The sequence below is a fragment of the Triturus cristatus genome, chromosome 11 (assembly GCF_964204655.1).
Source record: "Triturus cristatus chromosome 11, aTriCri1.1, whole genome shotgun sequence".
Classification (NCBI taxonomy): Eukaryota; Metazoa; Chordata; class Amphibia; order Caudata; family Salamandridae; genus Triturus; species Triturus cristatus.
In genome coordinates this window covers 1,141,029,208-1,141,038,448 of record NC_140594.1, presented here as the reverse complement: position 1 = coordinate 1,141,038,448, position 9,241 = coordinate 1,141,029,208, and the positions used below count along the sequence as shown (strand labels likewise).

Here is a 9,241-nt window from a genome sequence, read left to right as displayed (position 1 = left end):
GTAGTTGAGCAGAATAACGTGTACACAGTGCATTCATAGCTAGAACGATATATAAAGCACTCGTACATGCCGCATTTACCATTTGCGGTTCGCTAATACCAAGATAGACAGAGGTAGGGCCCTGTTCCCTACGCGGTCCCGAATATTAAAGTACGACATCTGCTCTTATCATTCTCCTGGGCATTTCATGGAAGGCACTCTCTTTCTCTTCGCTGCTTTGCTTCCAATGCTGCCTAAATATGTTCATTTCCTCTATTTGTACTACTGCTTTCCATTTCTTCTCTTCTGCACAGATTTGGCCTTGGTTTCAATCCCCAGTTCCTTACCCTCTACAAGAAACTTTCTACTGCTTTTCATGTTGGTATCTAAACCAAATGCACCATTGAAACTGGTGCAAGATAGTCATTGAACTCGGGGTTGTAATCTTTAGAACCGAGAGCACCCACATCATAGGGCGTTGGTGGTATAGTGGTGAGCATAGCTGCTTCCCAAGCAGTTGACCCGGGTTTGATTCCCGGCCAATGCAGTGCAAATTTTTATATGTTCTCCAAGCAGGATTTGTTTTAATGCAACATGTCACAAAACGGAAATATCATGAACAGATTAATCAGACGTTAAATTAAAAAAAAAATGAAATACTTAGGCAGGCATCTTGATCGCCCCATCTGCGACATTCATTGTCCTATTAGATGCTATTTTCCAAAAAGCAGAGTCACCACTCACATGTGCTGGTAATAAATATGTTGCGGGCGGTAGACAATGAAAGGGCTGAACCCCGACCAGACATTCTAACTCTAGCATCTCTATATTAAAAAGCATTTCTAGGCAATATCTAGCATGTGAATAAAAGTAGGCAAGATCCACCGATGAATCTTCCAAAAGTCCCCAACGATTTTGTGCACACTTGTTCTCTCACCTGAATGCAGCGCCATCTTGTAGCCATCGGATGTAACTGCAGCTCACAAAATGTTATATCAGAGAGCAAGTTGAGAGGACTCCAAGAGGCAGATGTCCATGGAAAGAGCCTCTCACGACAGCAGGAAGGTTGGATATTTCAAGATGGCAACATTTCCTGTCCAACGTCCTCACGTCCCGAACGCTCCCAAACGCTCAAAAGCCTCACACCGGGCAAGCCCTCACCGGGTAGATCTCTGGCTCCCAGTTAAAATCAAATCCTGAGCATGCTAGCGCTAGGATCAAAGAGAGAGGAGAGGGTTAGAGAGCTGCTATCTTGGTAAAGGCCTGAAACTGCTAGTTCCCAAGAGGGTCTGCACTTTCAGTTATGACTGACTGTGTGACGAGAAGATGAAGATTTTCTGCACCCAGCATACATTGCAGCATGCTTAGGCAAATGAGGAGCGAGACCCACCAATCCCTCGCCATTTCGTTGAAAGCTCCTCCTCTGCATAAAGAGAACACTTTTACAAGGGAGCAGAGTGGCGCAGCGGAAGCGTGCTGGGCCCATAACCCAGAGGTCGATGGATCGAAACCATCCTCTGCTATTATATTTCTTGTTTTTTCTTCTGAGGACCAATCTGTCATTTCCACGCTACCAGCAAGGAAAAGCGCAGGCTTGTGCTAGCTATGTGAGAAAAGACTTCTCAACTATCTGTCTCTGCTGAAATACAAGAGAGTGATCGCCAAAGGATCAACCCCATACTTTGAAAGTAAAGATACCCAATTATAAGCATAAATGACTGGTGGGACCGTCACACGTTTTTCTGGGCATGCTTTGAATGTCATTCTTGCCTTTTCGTTCTGCTCTTATCATTCTCCTGGGCATTTCATGGAAGGCACTCTCTTTCTCTTCGCTGCTTTGCTTCCAATGCTGCCTAAATATGTTCATTTCCACTATTTGTACTACTGCTTTCCATTTCTTCTCTTCTGCACAGATTTGGCCTTGGTTTCAATCCCCAGTTCCTTACCCTCTACAAGAAACTTTCTACTGCTTTTCATGTTGGTATCTAAACCAAATGCACCATTGAAACTGGTGCAAGATAGTCATTGAACTCGGGGTTGTAATCTTTAGAACCGAGAGCACCCACATCATAGGGCGTTGGTGGTATAGTGGTGAGCATAGCTGCTTCCCAAGCAGTTGACCCGGGTTCGATTCCCAGCCAATGCAGTGCAAATTTTTATATGTTCTCCAAGCAGGATTTGTTTTAATGCAACATGTCACAAAACGGAAATATCATGAACAGATTAATCAGACGTTAAATTAAAAAAAAAATGAAATACTTAGGCAGGCATCTCGATCGCCCCATCTGCTACATTCATTGTCCTATTAGATGCTATTTTCCAAAAAGCAGAGTCACCACTCACATGTGCTGGTAATAAATATGTTGCGGGCGGTAGACAATGAAAGGGCTGAACCCCGACTAGACATTCTAACTGTAGCATCTCTATATTAAATAGCATTTCTAGGCAATATCTAGCATGTGAATAAAAGTAGGCAAGATCCACCGATGAATCTGGCAAAAGTCCCCAACGATTTTGTGCACACTTGTTCTCTCACCTGAATGCAGCGCCACCTTGTAGCCATCGGATGTAACTGCAGCTCACAAAATGTTATATCAGAGAGCAAATTGAGAGGACTCCAAGAGGCAGATGTCCATGGAAAGAGCCTCTCATGACAGCAGGAAGGTTGGATATTTCAAGATGGCAACATTTCCTATCCAACGTCCTCACGTCCCGAACGCTCCCAAACGCTCAAAAGCCTCGCCATCACCGGGTAGATCTCTGGCTCCCAGTTAAAATCAAATCCTGAGCATGCTAGCGCTAGGATCAAAGAGAGAGGAGAGGGTTAGAGAGCTGCTATCTTGGTAAAGGCCTGAAACTGCTAGTTCCCAAGAGGGTCTGCACTTTCAGTTATGACTAACTGTGAGACGAGAAGATGAAGATTTTCTGCACCCAGCATACATTGCAGCATGCTTAGGCAAATGAGGAGCGAGACCCACCAATCCCTCGCCACTTCGCTGAAAGCTCCTCCTCTGCATAAAGAGAACACTTTTACAAGGGAGCAGAGTGGCGCAGCGGAAGCGTGCTGGGCCCATAACCCAGAGGTCGATGGATCGAAGCCATCCTCTGCTATAATATTTCTTGTTTTTTCTTCTGAGGACCAATCTGTCATTTCCACACTACCAGCAAGGAAAAGCGCAGGCTTGTGCTAGCTATGTGAGAAAAGACTTCTCAACTATCTGTCTCTGCTGAAATACAAGAGAGTGATCGCCAAAGGATCAACCCCATACTTTGAAAGTAAAGATACCCAATTATAAGCATAAATGACTGGTGGGACCGTCACACGTTTTTCTGGGCATGCTTTGAATGTCATTCTTGCCTTTTCGTTCTGCTCTTATCATTCTCCTGGGCATTTCATGGAAGGCACTCTCTTTCTCTTCGCTGCTTTGCTTCCAAAGCTGCCTAAATATGTTCATTTCCACTATTTGTACTACTGCTTTCCATTTCTTCTCTTCTGCACAGATTTGGCCTTGGTTTCAATCCCCAGTTCCTTACCCTCTACAAGAAACTTTCTACTGCTTTTCATGTTGGTATCTAAACCAAATGCACCATTGAAACTGGTGCAAGATATTCATTGAACTCGGGGTTGTAATCTTTAGAACCGAGAGCAAGCACATCATAGGGTGTTGGTGGTATAGTGGTGAGCATAGCTGCTTCCCAAGCAGTTGACCCGGGTTCGATTCCCGGCCAATGCAGTGCAAATTTTTATATGTTCTCCAAGCAGGATTTGTTTTAATGCAACATGTCACAAAACGGAAATATCATGAACAGATTAATCAGACGTTAAATTTAAAAAAAAATGAAATACTTAGGCAGGCATCTCGATCGCCCCATCTGCTACATTCATTGTCCTATTAGATGCTATTTTCCAAAAAGCAGAGTCACCACTCACATGTGCTGGTAATAAATATGTTGCGGGCGGTAGACAATGAAAGGGCTGAACCCCGACCAGACATTCTAACTCTAGCATCTCTATATTAAAAAGCATTTCTAGGCAATATCTAGCATGTGAATAAAAGTAGGCAAGATCTACCGATGAATCTGGCAAAAGTCCCCAACGATTTTGTGCACACTTGTTCTCTCACCTGAATGCAGCGCCATCTTGTAGCCATCGGATGTAACTGCAGCTCACAAAATGTTATATCAGAGAGCAAGTTGAGAGGACTCCAAGAGGCAGATGTCCATGGAAAGAGCCTCTCACGACAGCAGGAAGGTTGGATATTTCAAGATGGCAACATTTCCTGTCCAACGTCCTCACGTCCCGAACGCTCCCAAACGCTCAAAAGCCTCACACCGGGCAAGCCCTCACCGGGTAGATCTCTGGCTCCCAGTTAAAATCAAATCCTGAGCATGCTAGCGCTACGATCAAAGAGAGAGGAGAGGGTTAGAGAGCTGCTATCTTGGTAAAGGCCTGAAACTGCTAGTTCCCAAGAGGGTCTGCACTTTCAGTTATGACTGACTGTGAGACGAGAAGATGAAGATTTTCTGCACCCAGCATACATTGCAGCATGCTTAGGCAAATGAGGAGCGAGACCCACCAATCCCTCGCCACTTCGCTGAAAGCTCCTCCTCTGCATAAAGAGAACACTTTTACAAGGGAGCAGAGTGGCGCAGCGGAAGCGTGCTGGGCCCATAACCCAGAGGTCGATGGATCGAAACCATCCTCTGCTATAATATTTCTTGTTTTTTCTTCTGAGGACCAATCTGTCATTTCCACGCTACCAGCAAGGAAAAGCGCAGGCTTGTGCTAGCTATGTGAGAAAAGACTTCTCAACTATCTGTCTCTGCTGAAATACAAGAGAGTGATCGCCAAAGGATCAACCCCATACTTTGAAAGTAAAGATACCCAATTATAAGCATAAATGACTGGTGGGACCGTCACACGTTTTTCTGGGCATGCTTTGAATGTCATTCTTGCCTTTTCGTTCTGCTCTTATCATTCTCCTGGGCATTTCATGGAAGGCACTCTCTTTCTCTTCGCTGCTTTGCTTCCAATGCTGCCTAAATATGTTCATTTCCACTATTTGTACTACTGCTTTCCATTTCTTCTCTTCTGCACAGATTTGGCCTTGGTTTCAATCCCCAGTTCCTTACCCTCTACAAGAAACTTTCTACTGCTTTTCATGTTGGTATCTAAACCAAATGCACCATTGAAACTGGTGCAAGATAGTCATTGAACTCGGGGTTGTAATCTTTAGAACCGAGAGCACCCACATCATAGGGCGTTGGTGGTATAGTGGTGAGCATAGCTGCTTCCCAAGCAGTTGACCCGGGTTCGATTCCCGGCCAATGCAGTGCAAATGTTTATATGTTCTCCAAGCAGGATTTGTTTTAATGTAACATGTCACAAAACGGAAATATCATGAACAGATTAATCAGACGTTAAATTAAAAAAAAAATGAAATACTTAGGCAGGCATCTCGATCGCCCCATCTGCGACATTCATTGTCCTATTAGATGCTATTTTCCAAAAAGCAGAGTCACCACTCACATGTGCTGGTAATAAATATGTTGCGGGCGGTAGACAATGAAAGGGCTGAACCCCGACCAGACATTCTAACTCTAGCATCTCTATATTAAAAAGCATTTCTAGGCAATATCTAGCATGTGAATAAAAGTAGGCAAGATCCACCGATGAATCTGGCAAAAGTCCCCAACGATTTTGTGCACACTTGTTCTCTCACCTGAATGCAGCGCCACCTTGTAGCCATCGGATGTAACTGCAGCTCACAAAATGTTATATCAGAGAGCAAGTTGAGAGGACTCCAAGAGGCAGATGTCCATGGAAAGAGCCTCTCACGACAGCAGGAAGGTTGGATATTTCAAGATGGCAACATTTCCTGTCCAACGTCCTCAACGCTCCCAAACGCTCAAAAGCCTCACACCGGGCAAGCCCTCACCGGGTAGATCTCTGGCTCCCAGTTAAAATCAAATCCTGAGCATGATAGCGCTAGGATCAAAGAGAGAGGAGAGGGTTAGAGAGCTGCTATCTTGGTAAAGGCCTGAAACTGCTAGTTCCCAAGAGGGTCTGCACTTTCAGTTATGACTGACTGTGAGACGAGAAGATGAAGATTTTCTGCACCCAGCATACATTGCAGCATGCTTAGGCAAATGAGGAGCGAGACCCACCAATCCCTCGCCACTTCGCTGAAAGCTCCTCCTCTGCATAAAGAGGACACTTTTACAAGGGAGCAGAGTGGCGCAGCGGAAGCGTGCTGGGCCCATAACCCAGAGGTCGATGGATCGAAACCATCCTCTGCTATATTATTTCTTGTTTTTTCTTCTGAGAACCAATCTGTCATTTCCACGCTACCAGCAAGGAAAAGCGCAGGCTTGTGCTAGCTATGTGAGAAAAGACTTCTCAACTATCTGTCTCTGCTGAAATACAAGAGAGTGATCGCCAAAGGATCAACCCCATACTTTGAAAGTAAAGATACCCAATTATAAGCATAAATGACTGGTGGGACCGTCACACGTTTTTCTGGGCATGCTTTGAATGTCATTCTTGCCTTTTCGTTCTGCTCTTATCATTCTCCTGGGCATTTCATGGAAGGCACTCTCTTTCTCTTCGCTGCTTTGCTTCCAATGCTGCCTAAATATGTTCATTTCCACTATTTGTACTACTGCTTTCCATTTCTTCTCTTCTGCACAGATTTGGCCTTGGTTTCAATCCCCAGTTCCTTACCCTCTACAAGAAACTTTCTACTGCTTTTCATGTTGGTATCTAAACCAAATGCACCATTGAAACTGGTGCAAGATAGTCATTGAACTCGGGATTGTAATCTTTAGAACCGAGAGCAACCACATCATAGGGCGTTGGTGGTATAGTGGTGAGCATAGCTGCTTCCCAAGCAGTTGACCCGGGTTCGATTCCCGGCCAATGCAGTGCAAATTTTTATATGTTCTCCAAGCAGGATTTGTTTTAATGCAACATGTCACAAAACGGAAATATCATGAACAGATTAATCAGACGTTAAATTAAAAAAAAAATGAAATACTTAGGCAGGCATCTCGATCGCCCCATCTGCGACATTCATTGTCCTATTAGATGCTATTTTCCAAAAAGCAGAGTCACCACTCACATGTGCTGGTAATAAATATGTTGCGGGCGGTAGACAATGAAAGGGCTGAACCCCGACCAGACATTCTAACTCTAGCATCTCTATATTAAAAAGCATTTCTAGGCAATATCTAGCATGTGAATAAAAGTAGGCAAGATCCACCGATGAATCTGGCAAAAGTCCCCAACGATTTTGTGCACACTTGTTCTCTCACCTGAATGCAGCGCCACCTTGTAGCCATCGGATGTAACTGCAGCTCACAAAATGTTATATCAGAGAGCAAGTTGAGAGGACTCCAAGAGGCAGATGTCCATGGAAAGAGCCTCTCACGACAGCAGGAAGGTTGGATATTTCAAGATGGCAACATTTCCTGTCCAATGTCCTCACGTCCCGAACGCTCCCAAACGCTCAAAAGCCTCACACCGGGCAAGCCCTCACCGGGTAGATCTCTGGCTCCCAGTTAAAATCAAATCCTGAGCATGCTAGCGCTAGGATCAAAGAGAGAGGAGAGGGTTAGAGAGCTGCTATCTTGGTAAAGGCCTGAAACTGCTAGTTCCCAAGAGGGTCTGCACTTTCAGTTATGACTAACTGTGAGACGAGAAGATGAAGATTTTCTGCACCCAGCATACATTGCAGCATGCTTAGGCAAATGAGGAGCGAGACCCACCAATCCCTCGCCACTTCGCTGAAAGCTCCTCCTCTGCATAAAGAGAACACTTTTACAAGGGAGCAGAGTGGCACAGCGGAAGCGTGCTGGGCCCATAACCCAGAGGTCGATGGATCGAAACCATCCTCTGCTATAATATTTCTTGTTTTTTCTTCTGAGGACCAATCTGTCATTTCCACGCTACCAGCAAGGAAAAGCGCAGGCTTGTGCTAGCTATGTGAGAAAAGACTTCTCAACTATCTGTCTCTGCTGAAATACAAGAGAGTGATCGCCAAAGGATCAACCCCATACTTTGAAAGTAAAGATACCCAATTATAAGCATAAATGACTGGTGGGACCGTCACACGTTTTTCTGGGCATGCTTTGAATGTCATTCTTGCCTTTTCGTTCTGCTCTTATCATTCTCCTGGGCATTTCATGGAAGGCACTCTCTTTCTCTTCGCTGCTTTGCTTCCAATGCTGCCTAAATATGTTCATTTCCACTATTTGTACTACTGCTTTCCATTTCTTCTCTTCTGCACAGATTTGGCCTTGGTTTCAATTCCCAGTTCCTTACCCTCTACAAGAAACTTTCTACTGCTTTTCATGTTGGTATCTAAACCAAATGCACCATTGAAACTGGTGCAAGATAGTCATTGAACTCGGGGTTGTAATCTTTAGAACCGAGATCAACCACATCATAGGGCGTTGGTGGTATAGTGGTGAGCATAGCTGCTTCCCAAGCAGTTGACCCGGGTTCGATTCCCGGCCAATGCAGTGCAAATTTTTATATGTTCTCCAAGCAGGATTTGTTTTAATGCAACATGTCACAAAACGGAAATATCATGAACAGATTAATCAGACGTTAAATAAAAAAAAAAATGAAATACTTAGGCAGGCATCTCGATCGCCCCATCTGCGACATTCATTGTCCTATTAGATGCTATTTTCCAAAAAGCAGAGTCACCACTCACATGTGCTGGTAATAAATATGTTGTGGGCGGTAGACAATGAAAGGGCTGAACCCCGACCAGACATTCTAACTCTAGCATCTCTATATTAAAAAGCATTTCTAGGCAATATCTAGCATGTGAATAAAAGTAGGCAAGATCCACCGATGAATCTGGCAAAAGTCCCCAACGATTTTGTGCACACTTGTTCTCTCACCTGAATGCAGCGCCACCTTGTAGCCATCGGATGTAACTGCAGCTCACAAAATGTTATATCAGAGAGCAAGTTGAGAGGACTCCAAGAGGCAGATGTCCATGGAAAGAGCCTCTCACGACAGCAGGAAGGTTGGATATTTCAAGATGGCAACATTTCCTGTCCAATGTCCTCACGTCCCGAACGCTCCCAAACGCTCAAAAGCCTCACACCGGGCAAGCCCTCACCGGGTAGATCTCTGGCTCCCAGTTAAAATCAAATCCTGAGCATGCTAGCGCTAGGATCAAAGAGAGAGGAGAGGGTTAGAGAGCTGCTATCTTGGTAAAGGCCTGAAACTGCTCGTTCCCAAGAG

General features: G+C 44.7%; 5 non-coding genes across 5 annotated transcripts; all 5 read left to right on the top strand.

Moving 5' to 3' along the window:
- Nucleotides 1–454: 454 nt before the first annotated feature.
- TRNAG-CCC (transfer RNA glycine (anticodon CCC)) lies at nucleotides 455–526 on the top strand. The gene has a single exon. It is a non-coding gene; the product is annotated as a tRNA-Gly (tRNA).
- Nucleotides 527–3,641: 3,115 nt separating this feature from the next.
- TRNAG-CCC (transfer RNA glycine (anticodon CCC)) lies at nucleotides 3,642–3,713 on the top strand. Its single transcript has one exon. It is a non-coding gene; the product is annotated as a tRNA-Gly (tRNA).
- Nucleotides 3,714–5,240: 1,527 nt separating this feature from the next.
- On the top strand, nucleotides 5,241–5,312 carry TRNAG-CCC (transfer RNA glycine (anticodon CCC)). The gene has a single exon. It is a non-coding gene; the product is annotated as a tRNA-Gly (tRNA).
- Nucleotides 5,313–6,831: 1,519 nt separating this feature from the next.
- Nucleotides 6,832–6,903, top strand: TRNAG-CCC (transfer RNA glycine (anticodon CCC)). The gene has a single exon. It is a non-coding gene; the product is annotated as a tRNA-Gly (tRNA).
- Nucleotides 6,904–8,430: 1,527 nt separating this feature from the next.
- TRNAG-CCC (transfer RNA glycine (anticodon CCC)) lies at nucleotides 8,431–8,502 on the top strand. The gene has a single exon. It is a non-coding gene; the product is annotated as a tRNA-Gly (tRNA).
- Nucleotides 8,503–9,241: the final 739 nt, after the last annotated feature.